The following is a 17,283-nucleotide window of genomic DNA, read 5'->3' on the forward strand; positions in this document are numbered from 1 at the left end:
GTTACCATGTGAATAATATTTCCTTGTACATATTCTTGTTCTACAGGCACTTGCCATCTGGCATTTTTGCAAGTCAGTCTTTTCTTTTTCTTTTTTTTTTAAACATACAGTATATATAATTGTGTTGGTCTTTTCCCACTCGCTTCTATTCATAATTAATCTCTAGGTTCACGTAATCCACTCTACTGCATATTCTCTTAGTCAAAGAAGTGAGTTCTCAAGAGTGCAACATTTTAGGGAAGGAACAAAGGTTTTACTTTCCTCTATCTGAGTTAGAGAGCACTGATGTGATTCTCAGGGGCTGAGCTTCTTAGCGAAGAAACTAAGGATTACAGTCTTCCAGCTTGCTCGGCTAGTGAAGCCCTTCAAAGCTTTCAAGAGCTGACCTTCTTTGCAAAGAATTGTATTCTTTCAGTGCACTCACTTTTAGAGAGCCTACCTGTTTTCCTAGCCTGATGTTGATACAGTACTACTAAAAGGGGTTTCCATGGATACTAGCATCAGTAGAGGATGAAAGAGGGCTGTCCTCTTTTCTGACCCACTGTGGTTTCCAACTGTTGCTATAGCGTAATTTATAGACATTGTTGTCCTTTTCTTTCTGTTTTTTTTCGGGAGTGGGTGGGAAGGGAATGAAAGGAGATTAATAATTATGCAGTCTGTGCAAAGGTAATGTATTGAGGTGAGTGAACAGAATACATACCATCTCAAACCATCACTCAAGCTTAGACTGAAGCTTTTCTGAGCTTTGATATACTTCATATAAGAACATAATGGCCATATTGTATCAGACCCCAGTGGTCCTTCTAGCCCAGTATCCTGTCTTCGGACAGTGGCTGGTGCCAGATACTTCGGAGTAAATGAACAGAACAGGGCAATTATTGACTGATAGGATTAAAATTCAAAATGATTGGACAAACTGGAGAAATGGTCTGAAGTAAATAGGATGAAATTCAATAAGGACAAATGCAAAGTGCTCCACTTGGGAAGGAACAATCAGTTGCACACATACAAAATGGGAAATGGCTCTTAGGAAGGAGTATTGCAGAAAGAGATCTGAGGGTCATAGTGGATCACGAGCTAAATATGAGTCAACAGTGTAATGCTGTTGCAAAAAAAGCAAACATCATTCTGGGATATATTAGCAGGAGTGTTGTAAGCAAGACACAAGAAGTAATTCTTCTTCTCTACTCCGCGCTGATTAGGCCTCAACTGGAGTACTGTGTCCAGTTCTGGGCACCACATTTCAGGAAATATGTGGACAAATTGGAGAAAGTCCAGAGAAGAGCAACAAAAATGATTAAAGGTCGAGAAAACATGACCTATGAGGGAAGATTGCAAAAATTGGGTTTGTTTAGTCTAGAGAAGACTGAGTGGGAACATGATAACAGTTTTCAAGTATGTAAAAGGTTGTTACAAGGAGGAAGAAAAAATGTTTTTCTTAACCTCTGAGGATAGGACAAGAATCTATGGGCTTAAATTACAGCAAGGGAGGTTTAGGTTTGACATTAGGAAAAACTTTCTAACTGTCAGAGTGGTTAAGCACTGGAATAAATTGCCTAGGGAGGTGGTGGAATCTCCATCATTGGGGATTTTTAAGAGCAGGTTGGACAAACACCTACCAGGGATGGTCTAGATAATACTTAGTCCTGCCTTGAGTGCAGGGGACTAGACTAGATGACCTCTCGAGGTCCCTTCCAGTCCTATGATTCTATGATCCATCCCCTGTTGTCGAGTCTCAGCTTCTTGCAGTCACAGAGGTTTAGGGACACCCAGAGCATGCAGTTGAGTCCTTGACCATTTTGCCTAATAGCCATTGATGGACCCGTCCTCCATGAACTTATTTAATTATCTTTTCAGCCCAAGTTACTTTTGGCCTTTATTCCCTGCCAAAGAGTTTCATGGGTTGACTGTGTGTTGTGTGAAAAAATACTTTCTTTTGTTTGTTTTAAACCTGCTGCCTATTGGGTCATATGTTTTGTGAAGAGGTAAATAACACTTCCCTATTCACTTTCTTCATGCCATTCATGGTTTTATAGACTTCTGTCTCTTTTCTTAGCTGAACAGTCCCAATCATTTTAATCTCTCCTCGTATGGAAGCTGTTCCATACCTTAATCCATTTTGTTGCCCTTCTCTGTACTTTGTCCAAATCTAATATATCTGTTTTTGATATGGGGAGACCAGAACTGCACATAAAATTCCAGGTATGGACATACCATGAATTTATGCAGTGGTGTTATGCTATTTGTGCCGAGTTTCTAATCTGCCAGGGGGTGCTCCCTCCCAGCTCCGCCCAGACCCTGCCTCGACTCCACCCCTTCCCCCAAGGCTCCACCCCTGTCCTGCTTCTTCCCACTCCACCCCACCTCTTCCCCGCCCAGGTCTGCCCCCTCCCCCAAGCACATTGCACCCTCACTCCCCCTCTCCTCCTCCAGCGCCTCCAGATGCCATGAAACAGCTGATCCCTGGCAAGCGGTAGGCGCTGGGAGGGAGGGGGAGGCTCTGATCAGTGAGGCCCATTGGCAGACAGGAGGTGCTGGGGGGGAGGGGAAGGTTCTAATAGGGGGGGCTGCCAGTGGGTGCTTAGCACCTACTATTGTTTTCCCCGGGGGAACTCCAGCCCTGGAACACCCATTGAGTCAGCACCCTTTCCTAATGGTTCCTAATACTGTTAGCTTTTTAGACTGCCGCTGCACATTGACTAGACGTTTTCAGAGAACTATCCACAATGATTCCAAGATCTCTTTCTTGACTGATAAGGGCTAATTTAGACCCCATTATTGTGTCTGTATAGTTGGGATTATGTTTTCCAGTGAGCATTATTTTGCACATAACATTGATTTTCATCTGCCATTTTGTCACCCTGTCTCCCAGTTTTGTGAGACTCCTTTGTAAGTCTTCACAGTCAGCTTTGATACCTTGATATTTTCTAATTTTCATTTTCACATGCCTCTATCAGGACCAGATGCAGAACTGCCAAAACTGAAAGCGAAAAATCCAGAATGGACCTCAGAACCTTCTGAAGTTCACTCACCCCTAGTAATTACTAATGAAATTGGATACAAATCATGTCCTTACTATTACAAGCTGTAGTAAATGTGACTGAGTCTATGAATAAAGCCAGTGTGATTTGGCCCTAGTGTTTTAGACAAGCAGAGAATGAAATTTCAGGTTTCTGTCTAAATTTTCTTTTAAAAGGAGCCAGGTCCAAAATCCACTGAAGTCAATGGGAGTTTTTCCATTGACTTCGGTGGCTTTGGATCTGGCCCTCGGTTAAAGCCATAGATCTCACAGCAAACACTGAAGATGGAAATGTGTGGCAATGAATACATTATTCTAAAAAAGAAATGAGGACTTTATCTTATTTCCTAATTGCAATCACTGATTTTGTGGATCACATGCCTTTCGTTCTATCCATTTGAAATAGTTTGTCAGTAAGTTATAGCTACATCTAGCTACACTTCAGCCAAAAGTTTTTCCTTAATAATAATGGGGGAGGGGGGAGGGAATCAAAACCCACATTTTTACAGAGATACATAAACCTTTGAACCTTTGAAATGGCATAAATGGGATTTAGCTAGCATGTTAGATTCATTACCCGTGCCTGAGCATATAGAGGAGGCCAAAAGATGTTCTGCACAAAGATGAAATTGAAGGTTGGTAGGGGAAATAGCTTTTGTGGTAAACAAGTCAAACAGCGCACGTGACCTCTGAATAAAGGAGATGTTATTTTATCATTTTCCATCACCCGGATTAGTCTCTCTTGAGTCAGCTGTGTGTATTTTTTATTGTTTTATTTTCCATCCTGGTCATGAAGGGCACGTTTATTGTTTAGTAAGCAGAATTAAGGTGGCTGCAGTTTACATAGTCAATGGCAGTCAAACAATAAGGTCAATGTCTATCCCATCCTGGAAAAATTGGGGTTAGAGCAGGTGAAATTATCATTCTATTTTGTTTTTATGGCTCTAATAGAATGCCACAGAGTCCCTGACCCCTGCTGCCACTCATGTCTTACTCTAATAGCAATGTATAACCTTTGACACTCAATTAAAACAGGAAATAAGGCAAAGAATGGGTCAATATGCATGTTTGGCCAATCTGAGCCTTTGAAGTAAATTCCAAGAGTGCTTCCAAAGGAGTAATAGCCTTTATTCATTTGGCACACAGCCATTAAAGTTATGGTCATGAAAAAAAGAAAAACCTGCACCATTTATTTTCTTGGTGACCTTAAGGCTTGTGCATTAAAGCATCCTGCAACACAACAATTCATATATAATTAAAGGTGCATGCTCTTAACTGGCTGAATGGGACAGGATAGATGCCTTTGCAATAGAAGTTTACAGACCTTAATATTTGCATCATTTAATGCAAATGTATTATATAAATAAAGGAGACGTGGCTTTTTTTTTTTTCATTTAGGTGCATTGAAAGCATTGGTGTTAAGGATACCTATGAACCGGTGCATATTTTGAGGGGGAGGGAGGAGGATCTCTATGTCGTGAATGTTAAAGTAAAAGTGGAAGCCAAATGATGTCAGCTAGGCTAAAATGGTGTGTAGATCAGTTAGCAATCTCTCCTCTGTCAGTGAACCATTTGTAAGGAGATGGACTTCATAATCTGGTTGGCTTCTTCCATCCCTGGATGCTATAATCCTGTTTACCAAAAGAGATGTTAGTTGAGAAAGAAGGAGTGAAAATGATTATTCCCATATGGCTATCCCTAATCTGAAGGAACAGGCTTCCCTGGGGATAAAACAACTATACACATCCCAATCTAATTCTGGGTTGCCAAAGTATATCATATCGTTCTGGAGATTGCTAATTGATGCATAGATTTTTAAGGCCAAAAGAGATTATGATGATTAAGGCTAAGATTTTGTCACAGATAGTTTGAATAAAAGTCACGGGCAAAAAAGAAAAAAAGTCAGGAAGCTGTCATCTTTCCGTGACTTTTACTAAAAATATCCCTGACAAAATGGGCATCTGCAGGTCCCACACCGCCTGAAGCAGGGCAGCTGCGCAGGGGATAGGAGCCACCTGCAGCACTTGGGGGCTGTAAGGTACACCTGCAGCTCCAGGGGGTTCCTCGCCTCCCATGTCAGCCAGGAGCTGCGGGTGCCCCCGCCGCCCACAACACCAGGGGCCTATGGTGGCCAGGGGTTCCCCTGCAGTCCCGGCAGCTGGGAGCTGCAGGGTACCCTTACCACCTGCCACTGTGGGGTCCCGTGTCAGCTGCGAGCTTGAGGGTTTGGGGAGTTGTCCCGCCACTGGCAGCTCTGGGTGCCTCCACTGCCCAGTGGACAGGAGTTCAGGGGTTCCCCCCCCACCCTGACAGGAGTTCAGGGGTTCCTCGGGGGTACCCCACTGCCAGCTCCTGGTCCTGCAGATAGCGGGGGACCCTGTAGCTTCCAACCACCACAGGCTGAAGTCACAGAGGTCAGTGTAAATCACAGATCCCGTGACTTCCACAACCTCCATGACGAAATTATGATCATCCCATCTGCCTTCCTGCATAACACAGACAATAAAATTTCACTCAGTAATTCCTGCATCAAGCCCACAACTTGATTTAATCTTGATTTAAATACATTACATCATGGAGAGCCCATTACATTCCCAGGTAAATTGTTCTTGTGGTTAATTACACGCACTGTTTGAAAATTATACTGTATTTCTAGTCTGAATTTGTCTAACTTCAGCTTGTTATAACTTTTTTCTGCTAGACTAAAGAGTGATCTATTATCTGAAAGATTGTCCCTTCTCTAACTAGGGCAGCTGAGCTCTGGAAGTATTACTGAAGTCTATTTCAAAGGAGCCCAAAGCCCCAGTCTTGGAGTTAGGGTACCTAAGCATGATGGCAGGGACGTGCAGGGGAATTTAAATTCCACCACTTTTGGAGGGGCACATTCTGTGCCCCTGCCACGGCCCTGGGGCCGAAGGAGTTTGCTCTCCCCACCATGGCCCTGGGGCCAGAGGAGTTCTTTTCCTTGCTGATTATTCAGGTGGCTGTGCCACTGCTTGTCCCCCCTTGTACTCGCCCCTGTGTGATTGTAATAGATGCTATAGAGACTGAAAGCATACAGACGTATGTGCCTGAGTCCGGTGAAAAGATTAATTCAGTGAATTCTTCCAAGTCATTTGAAAAGCTAAAGACAAAATTCTCCTTTGAGCAGTGCAGATCTGTTGTATTTGTATTCATTCGGTGCATGTAATTTCCATAAGATTTTTGCACAGGAAACAAGAGACAAGTATGTGGGGAATTTTGCCCCAAGTGTTGGAATTATGCCTGGGCCAACCAGTGTTGCAGCAGCAGAAGCCTAGATACTGCCTGTGACAAGATGTAAGTCTCAAGAAAACTGTGGATCATAGGTGTAAAAGATAAATTCCAGTCAGAGAGTGAGCGAGAGAGCCCTGTCTGTTTGTCTGACTCCAGTACATTCATACAAGACATGTTCTAGATCAGGCATTTATAAGTAACTATAGATTTTGCATCTGTTCTCTTCTCCTGTTCTCTAAAGGAGATTGCTAGAATCTATCATTACACCTACAACACACACACTTCTACCTTGGACATATAAGGCAAACTCAGGCTCTATAGCCTGATTCATACGAAATGCTGGATAAAATCCTGGCCCCACTAAAGTCGATGAGAATTTTGCCATTGACTTCAATGGGGCCAAGATTTCCCTCACTGCCTTGGGTTTTGAAAGAAACTCCTGCCCAACAGATGGAGATCTCTAGTAGCACAGTGCCAAGTATTACAAAATATAGTATGGGCGGAAACTACTAAATACAAAGCCACAATGTGTGAATGGATACGTAGGCTGGGATTTTCAAAAAGGTGTAAGAAAGTTAGGTACCCAAATCCCAAAGGAACAAACTTCCTTTGAAAACCTCAGGCTTAATCCTTTCATAAATCAGTCCATTAGACATACTTACTAAAGAGGAATTTATTGCTTTATCAACAATGGGAATGAAATAGATTTGGTATATAACATAACAAAATCAGTATATTTAACAGATCCAGTGCTGTCTCTGTTACAGCTGCAGAACAGGCAGCTGCATAAAACAGCAAAACATTAGGAGCAGAAAAATGTCTAGTGGCTGGTTCATTGTATGAGTGGGCTGCGAGATCTTGTTTAGCCACAATTTACTGGGCTTGTATTATGCACTCAGACAATAGGGAAGCACAATTCTCTCCACTGCAAGAATTAGTGGGTGACATTCTATGGCCTGTGAAATCCAAGAGGTCAGACTGGAGGATCAGAATGGTCCCTTCTAGCCTTAAAATCTACAAGGTCCTGATTCAGGAATGCAACTCTATTCAGGAAGAGCTCTGAAGCACTTGCTTAAGTCCCACTGACAGTTAAGCATATGCTTTAGCGTTTTCCTGATTCAGGGCCTAAATCCATGAATAACTGTTACCCCATTATTTCCTGGGATATTTAGAATGAGCCTATCTCTGAGATTAAGGAGTAGTTGTGAGAGTTGTGAAAAGCAGCTATCTGTATCTGAGTTATGGAGACTGGAGGAGAACTGACTCAAGAGAAACTCAGAGCCTGTGTATAATCAGTCAGTGTGGAAGGTCAAGAAGAATGAAGTGGAGTGATTTCAGTTGTTTGCTTTCTCAGTCCTAATTGCTGCTCTTTTTTCCTGGAGCACAGCCAGTCACTTGGTGAAGAAGTAGGGCAAAGAGTCTCATCAACCTCAACAGAGGTCAACTGAATTGAAACTAGGGTTATAGCAGGCTGGGTATCAAGAGAATTATTTGGTGTATTTAGAGCCACAAACACCCTTGCAGAGAGGAAGGCAACCTACTTTCTGGATCCTAGCACACACTCATTCTGTTCCCAGACACTGACTGGTGGATATCAAATTGCGATAATGAAAAATGCTCTAAGTTAGAGTGTCACCACAGCTATCTGCAATTGATGAGAGGTGTGCAACATTTGTGCTCAGATCACATAAGACTGCAATAACTCAGATGTTCCATTTGTCAAAAGCACTTCCACTGCCACTGTGGAGAGCAGGGATATGTTTGTGAGTTTTAGACTTAAAAAAAAAAAAAAACAAGACAAACACTCATTTTTAAATGAAGCAGGAAGAACTGCCTTGCAAATGCTTCCTATTCAGAACAACAACATAATGGAAGACAAACAAGAAAAGTTAGCTACGTTCAGAATAAAGTTTAAACACCTCAATCATATCCCCGCTAACTTCTCTCCATTCAAAGGGAACTAATTCTAGTTACTACAATCTCTCATCACAGAAACTCAGATTTTAGCTAGAGACCTGTCAGCTTCAATCCCCACAAACAGTCCAACCAGGGGCATCATTACTTTCAGACACCAGGGTAAGAGCCAGGATCTAATAACCTCACTAGTTCTGTTATCTCTGGAGGGAAAAGATCAGAACCAAGATTTTTTTTTAAATGGGAGTCTGACATTAGGCTCGTAAATCCATAACTGGGCACATAAATTGTGGCCTGGTTTTCAAAGGTGCCGAGGCAATGAAGCTCTCATTGGAGCCCAATCAATTTCAGAGCCTAAGAATATTTTTGAAAATCTTAACCAAAATGCAACATTTTTATTCTCTCCATCCTTAACTGCTCTTACGGTCCCCATATAGGTGAGGCTACACAGTCAACCATCACTCACACAGCCCTTTTCACTTCTAAAGATTACAAATGATTTTTTAGTCATTTATTTGCAACTTGTTTGTTGTTCATTATTCAAGCAGCTCTATTTATTATTGTGAATATTAATATGCTAATAGACAGTAAGCAACCACATTAGTTTGTTCTAACCAAGCTTAGAGCATTATTCAGCTTTGACAGGAGTTTCTGGAAGTCACATCCGTGGGATGGAATTAAGCCCCTGAATGTGACTCTCAGATCTGGATCGGCTCTCAGCCTATTTAAAGGACTGATCCAAAGTCCACTGAAGTCAATGGAACCTTCTGTTGGCTTTGGACTTGACTCCAAGACTGAATAATCCCACTCTCGCCTATGGTGGATGTGGTTATTTTGAAAAATGAAATTATATTGGCAAGTATGATTTTATTTTCTCTTATGACATTCTTAGAGTGGACCATTTGAGCTGCAACATTTGTGAACCACAGGGTGAGTTAAGAACACACTAGTAGACTTCCTTCACTTACTATATATCTATGGCAATCAGACCCTTAATATTATTTTGAGGCAGTTTTCTAAACTCTATACCCATGACTGAAGACAGAAGTTTAGAAGGAAAGTTCTATCTCAACTTTAATTATATCACCATCACCATCCTCAATAACAGTCATGTCTACAATTGGGAGAGATGGGAGGGGTTGAAGAGTGGAATATATATATTACTCTTATGTAATATATAATCCAAATTAGATGTTGTTCTGATGATATATTAAACCATGCATCATCAGAACCGGTTGTCACTCTAATGATGTATTGGTGTAATAAATCACAAAGCTGGGCACATCAATAAAGTATTACTCAAAAGAGCATGGTGTCCATGTGACAAGTGGTCCAGCATGAAAAACAGACAAAAAATAACACAAAGCTCTATACTGGAAGTAATTTCCCTATGGCCAAGTAGGATTTCAGAACTGGACCCTCTATGAGTGCTAAAAGTCTCTATTTAGGCCAGGGGCTGGCAACCTCTGGCACATGGCTTGCCAGGGTAAGCACCCCGGCGGGCTGGGCCAGTTTACCTGCCGATCGCGGCTCCCACTGGCCACGGTTCACCATCCCAGGCCAACGGGGGCGGCAGGAAGCACCGCGGGCCGAGGGATGTGCTGGCAGCAGCTTCCCACCGCCCCTACTGGCCTGGGATAGCGAACCGGAGCCAGTGGGAGCTGCGATCGGCTGAACCTGCCAACATGGCAGGTAAACAAACTGGCCTAGCCCACCAGGGTGCTTACCCTGGCGAGCCGCGTGCCAGAGGTTGCCGATCCCTGATTTAGCCAGAACTCCCACTGAACTGAGTTTGAATTGAACAGACTGCAGTATTGGGCCCTGTGTGTCCTTAGAGCTGCTATTTCTAGCACTGCAGCCCTAATTGTGGAATGTTGTTTTTTACAACTCAAAAGTAATCCCAAGAACATAGTTCAAAATGTCAAACAGAGTTGGTCAAAGAAACATTGACAGAACCATATTCCATGGGAATATACCATTCTGTTGAAATCAAAACGCTTTGTGAAACAGGGTCCATTTCACCAGAATTTTGTTGTAGAAAAAAAAATTGGAGGAGTCCAACCCCGATGAAACATCCCATTTTGATATTTTTGAAATCAAACACTTCAATTTTTCATTTTGAAATTACCTTTGGTTTTGATTTTTTTTATTTTGTATTATATTATGTATGGTAATACACAATACAAAGTAAAGAAAGTCAGCAACAAAATGAAAAATTTTGATTTTGTTTAAAAAAAATTAAAAGCTTTTCCGAATTTTCCTTTATGGGGAATTTTGAATTTTTTGGTTTTTGCTCCAATTCAGAAAAAGCCAAATCTCAAAATCCTTCAAGAAACAGAATTTCCATTCTTTACACAGCTGTAGTTGCGAATAATCAGAACTCTGTCCCTGGTCAGTGGAATTCAAATACTGTTAGAGGTCACAAGTAGAGCTGGTTGGGAACTTCCCATCAGATTTAATTTTCTGCAAAATCAAATTTTTCTGTGGGAAAATTTTAATTTTGCCCTCCCAAAAATAAATAAATAAATTCTATCAGAAACTCATTTCTACCTCTCCAACTCCCCTATTTCTAAGCCCCTGGGCTTCCAATATTCCTGCTTCCCCCACAGTCCAGCTGCTGTGAACTGGTGCTCACTGGGCTCAGTCTCCCCATCTCCACCTCCTGGTACAAGTGAGGTTATGAGCCTGAGGGCTGGTCTTCACTGCGGGAAGATCGACACTGCTGCAATCGATGCAGCAGTGGTCGATTTAGCGGGTCTGGTGAAGACCCACAACTCAATGGCAGAGTGCTCTCCAGTCAACCTTGGTACTCCAGCTCCCCGAGAAGATTAAAGTAAGTCGACAGGAAAGCATCTCCCATCAACACAGAACAGCGAAGACACTGTGGTAAGTCGACCTAAGCAACATTGACTCCTGTTATGTTATTTACGTAGTTGGGGTAGCGTAACTTAGGTCAACTTACCTTGGTAGTGAAGACAAGCTCTGAATAGCACCAGTACCCTAGTAGCTAACCAGGCAGGGTGTATGGGAGGTGGACAGCCAGCCAGGGAGATGGCAATTTTCAAAAATGTTCTGTTTGTTCTTCCAAAACCATTTTTTAAATGTCCTTGCCATGGGAAATTTCACATATTTGACTTTTCATTCTCAATCTAAACAAAACAAAGGCAAATGCAAAAATTTTCCACAGGATGGAAACTCTGGTTCTCACCAAGTTCTAAGCACAAGTGAAGTTAAGTTTGTTGGTCTTGTCCTTCTTCCCAGATGACACAGATAGTAGCATCATCTCAAGATAGGCTCCTGAGTGTTGCAGTTAGGGCTAATTTGTATTATGAGAAGTGAAGGCAAACAAAGTTTGCGACGGAATGCCTGACTCATAAAGCATTATCTTTGCTAACAGTGTAATTTTAAAAGTCTTCATTTTCCATGCTGCTGCGTGTAGAATAGACAGATACGTAGATAGACACTTTTAACCAACATAGAACATTAAAAATCCATTTTAAAATGGTGTATTTTTCATAATTATTTAGCAGATCTTCAAAGAAATGAAACCCATTATTCTTCACAGGGAGAAGAAACTATGGACTTCTGAGAGGCACTAGTACATGTACTAAAATTTAGCTTTGACTCCATGCTACTCTGTTTAGTTTCTCTATCATCAAGTAGCATCTTGTTACCCAAGAAAACTCTTTTAGTCAGTAAGACACCAGCCTCATCCAAGAATTTGTCTCTGAATATTGCCTCCAATAAACCATCACTACCAGGCCAGCTTCCCATGACCAAAAGCAACTGGTTCAGCTCTCCAGCCAGTGGGACCAACCCTGAAATCCATAGACAGGCAAGATTCTCATTGACACCAAGTCAGCCAAATCCTGAAATCCAAGATCATGATCATGGTCACTCCTCTTCCCAAACTTTGAAGAAGTTTGAAACCAGATCCCATCCTTGAGGTTCAGTCCCCAGCTCTGCTCAAAAAACAGTGGCCTAGATCCTCAGGTCTACCCAAAGATCATTCAACTACAGGATGTGTGCAAAAGTGGCTTTATGTTACCTTGGCGCTCCACCAATTACTGGGTCACTGCACACAGGACTGGTACTCTGGTTTAAGCTACAGCAGTCTAAAAGGGCCATCACAACAGCCAGGCATGATTAGGCCATAGGGATACCTCACACAAACACCCTTTTCCCAATGGAGGGGAGTGGGAAGTGGCATATAGCCATCACATTAGTTCTACACCAGGATCTCCTGTGCTGTTGGGATCCTCCTTTTGGCAAGCTAAGTCAGTGTTTTTAAGGAAATTCTGTGCCAGCAGAGAATATGTACCTCAACACTCTAGATATGTACTTTAGCAGCTGGATAAGCAATATGTGGAGAAAAAGGGAAACTTAATTATCTACACAAGAAGAGAATACATTCTAAATAAAATTAGCCCAGTGTGTCTGGTAGTACTTCAGCCTCACTCAGCCAAATCAAAAGACAAACACTTAGGGTCTTATCCTGCCCTCTTCAAAATCAATGGCAAAATATCAAGGGTTAGATCCTCATCTGGTGTAAACCAATGTAAGTCTGCTAACTGCAATGGTGCTTCCCTGATTTACACCAGATGAGAATCATTGTCTTCAGTAGGTGCAGCATGAAGTCATAGAAAGTGTGTAGAACTGAAGACTAGATCAAGAAGTAACTTTGAGCATCTTCAGAAAACCAGGTAGTGAAATTAACATGAGAGAGATATTGCAGTAAATTTCTTCAGAAATTATTGTTTAAGATATAAACTTAATACCAGCATTAATTACTTCTCAGAAGAAAGAAAATTTTTCCCCTTATTTGAGGTTTCATTTTAAGATCCAATTATAAAGAAATGCAGTTTTAATTATAATATTGATTTTACTTCTTTGCCAGAGCACAGTTAATTCAATTATTTCTAATTATGTGAACAATGCAAGCAGGCTAATCTTACAGGCCCTCTGACCGCTAATTTCAAAATACTTTTCTACAGAGCCAACTTGTAGTGGAGGACTCAACCTTTTGCTAAAAATGGCAGGAAGGGCTTGGGTCATTAAAAAAAAAAGAAATTATGTAATGTTCTCTGTGGAAGAACCTGAAAATAGGTTTAAATCAGGTTTATAGACCTGGCAGAAGAAACAAAGGAAGCAAAAGGGTCAAGACAGAGCAAAATCAATGATGGGAGAACTTTAAAAGTTTCAGATAAGCACATAAAAGGTTCTATCTGCAGCGGCAAGGAGAGGCAGCATAGTCTAGCTGATAGGGCAGCAGACAGGAACTCAGGAGACCTGGGTTCCATTTCCACCTCTACAAGTGACAGTAGCTCAAGTCAATTCACCTCTCTGTGGTTCTGTTGTCCCTTCACCTCTTTGTCTGTCCTGCCTACATAGCCAGTAAGTTCTTCGGGACTGGCTCTTGCTGTGTTTGGGTTGAATCTCAATCTCAGCTGGAGGTGCTAGGTAATACTGTAATAATAATTATACAGACTTAAAAATTGCACATGCCTACTAGAAGCACAGTTGTGACCCTGATTCACTCCAGGAGCAGGGCAGGCAGTGTTTGCACCCATTCCTGGGTGTTCTGCCAGACAAAGGTAGCTTTATCTTGTGGCAGAAACCATACAAGCATTGCAAGGTAGAATTCACAGACCTGCTCAGACTGGTTAGCCAATTTTCATTCCCCTGTCAATGCTGCCCACTTTTGGGGCTGCAGTGGTCAGCTGCACTGCACATTGGTCATTGGGATCCTGAACCCTGGATCACACGGGCATAAGCCAGCAATAACCAGGGGCTGTACTGAGCTATGCACATTTCTTTGAATTAGAGCTTAGTCACAGCAATAAAAACGAGAACAGACTTTTTATGGTATATTAGGCCCTCTGCTTACTACTAGAACAAGTGGTTCAAAGGAAGGTAAAAATGAAAAAAAGTGAAAGCAAACTTTTTCAAAACAGAAGAAACTGTTGGACTCAATTGGAGGTTTGGCTGAGTTTTATTTTTCTCTAAATTGGTTTATCTATCCCTTCCAAACATATTAACAATATACTTTTATGGTAATATTGCTATTGCATGGAGATTATCTAAGCAGCACACACACACACACCCCATTTAATTTCACTGCAACAGCTGTATTGTACTCAAGGATTTTCTAAGGCACCTAAAACCATGTTGGCTAATCATATTACTTAAGGTTTTCAAAGCAAGCTAGAGGATTTACGTTCTCCCATTAAATTTTAATAGATGATGTATGTCTAAATCCCAAGTACTGATTTGAAAATCTCAGCCATGGCATTATGCTTTCCTATGGCACTGCAAGATACTTGGGTCACTTCTATAATTATTATTATTGCTTCCTGTTTTTACTCAACATTATACAATTAACGCTAACATACAGGGTGAAATCTTGGAAGCCACATGGAAGTCAATGGCACAAGTCAGGATTTCACTATAGTCTCTATCCCAAGGAGCTTTCAATCTAAAGCACAGACACATTAAAGACAGGACCCTAGTGGGAAAAGCAGAACCGCAATGGTTCCACTGTTGTCTTTGCAAACTTACTAGACCAATCTTTATTCATTGGCAATTTTTAAATAATCTCAGAGTATGTTGTTTATGCTAACAATAACTAAGTACTGCTGTGTAGGAAGGAGAAATGAGGGGAGTGAAATCAGTTTCTTGAATTAATTAAAAGATAACATTCACAGAGGAATGGGCCAGTGCCACAAATAATTATCACTTGAGATTACACAGTCAAAAAGGCCAATTAAGCCACCAAATATAGCTAATGAGAAATCTTAATTGATCATTTTTCATGCTCTCGGATTAGTCTGGCATTTTATCCTTAGTTCATCACAAATACAAAATCACTTAGTCTGCTGCCTTCGCGTACGTTGACAGTTGCACAAGCATTGGTTTATTCAGAGGCCTAGCTTTGGGGAGAAGAAGTTTGTGTGTGGCCAGAAGGAAAACTCTGCATGATATTCCATCATACACATACATTATACTGGTATGTATATAGGGCTTGAATCCCCTCACACTTAAGCTGACTATACTACGGACTTCTGCTGTCATAGCTAGGTTGGTCACGTGTGTGAGGGGATGTGATCTCTGACTGACAAAGCTGTGCCAGCAGATAGCCCTAGTGCAGATGCACTTATATCAGAAAAGCTGCACTTTCACTAGCATAGCTGATTTCATTTGAGGGGCGTAGTTTGCCTTTACTGATAGAGAGTGCAGCTTTGCCAGGAGAGCAGCAGCCACAGTAGAATTTCTTTGCCATTATAGTACACCAGCCTAGACCAAGAGAGAACTCCTAGTGTAAATATAGCTTTAAACTAGTGTAATTCAGGACTAACTCCACTGATGTCTCTTCAGTTATATCAGTGTCAAACAGGTACAAATGAGAGAAGACGCAGGCCACACGATTCTGCTAAACTACCATTTACTTTGCTGCTTTCCCTTCTGTCAAATCTGAGACACCAATATTTGTCAGAATAAAAAGGTTGTTTCCCCGCTCCCCATCTTTGCTACTGACCAAGTCTTCTTGCCTCATCCATTCAGTTAAGATTCTGTTCAGGGTTTACAACATTAGTCACCTCTATGCTGATAATTTTGTATATGTCATTAAGACTGGATTGAGGTGGCACTGGGGAAAACAGAATGAGGTTTTATTATATAGGACAAAACTTTCCCCTAAATAGACACAGTGGCCAAAATGTCTTCTCAGTTACACCAGTGTAAATCTCTAGCAATTTGAGTGGTTAATTATGCCAGTGCAAACCCATAGTAAGTCCATAGAGATTCCCTGTATTTACATCAGCGTAAACCACGAGAATCTGGCCCTAAATACTGATTGTGAGCAATCATGGAAAAGGAAAATAAGTGCACGATAAAGTAGCTTATCAAGGTATATTTCTAAGTGTGGGTAAAATTTTAAAAGGCCTAAGGTCTTAGGAGCCTAAGTCTATTTTAAAGTGACTTTGGCATTTAGCAGCTTAAGAGTCATTGAAAGTCAACGGGACATAGGAGCCTAACTCACGTTTGAAACATTTACCCATCCTTTTCACAAATTGCCGTTACGGTTGGGGAGGACAAGCTGTATGTTTCATACAAAACAGAGAGACTGAATCCCTGCCACAAGTGCGAAATGGAACACAATCTTAACTATAGAGTTAGCAGCAGCACCTCCACAATATAATGTGTACATCCAAGTTGCCTATTAAATTCACCAATTAAAGAATTCTCAACTGGCAACATGATGGCAAAATTACTGAAGTTGGTATAAGAAGATAAATTTTGGCATTGAAAAAACCAAACAAAAATAAAAAAAACCCAGCAGGTCTGCCCCACCCCTGTCCAATTGATCCCGACACGCAGTAATAACTCTTTACGTTAACATGGGAAACATCTGGAACTAAAAAGTTCTGCTTTCTAATTGCATCTCATTGTAGCTTTATGCTGTAGTTTACCATTTCTTTTAATATCTCATTCATTCAGATGTTCAAAGGCTGAAGTGTGTCTGATTTGCCATTTTCAGGCACTAATTGCAGGCTGCTTTTAATTGCAAAATGGACAATATCAGTGTAACGACAGTTATCTTGTTTTGGGTCACAAGGCTACTAATACTCTAGGCTGTAGAACATGTCCCTTCATTATGATTTAATGTTATTTTAGTGGGCTTAAAATTTTATTTTCAGGTGCTAATTGGTGCACCCTTGAGTCTAAGCACTGGAAATGTCAGCCATGGCAGACATGATCTTGTTTATTGACTATTGTTCTGGGAACCTCTGCCCCTATTTTCATCTCCACTATGAACAATTCTGCAGTACTACATGTTGTTCTATCATGAGGAAATAATACAAGCTTGTTTATACAAGGGCTAATCCTGTCCCTCTATCCACAGCCATGGAGAACCCTATTTCAATGGGAGTTAAGGGTCCTAAGCACCTTGTGGGATCAAGGCCTTGTTGCATGGAGGGGGCTGGATTTGAAGTCTTTAATGTAGGAACGGTTGATTTTCTACAGCATACATAGCTCTGCTCTGCAGGGAGTCCCTGCAGCCCAACACACATGGTCAAATCCAAGAGGGCACCATA

This window comes from Mauremys mutica, chromosome 6 (genome assembly GCF_020497125.1).
Source record: "Mauremys mutica isolate MM-2020 ecotype Southern chromosome 6, ASM2049712v1, whole genome shotgun sequence".
Taxonomy (NCBI): domain Eukaryota; kingdom Metazoa; phylum Chordata; order Testudines; family Geoemydidae; genus Mauremys; species Mauremys mutica.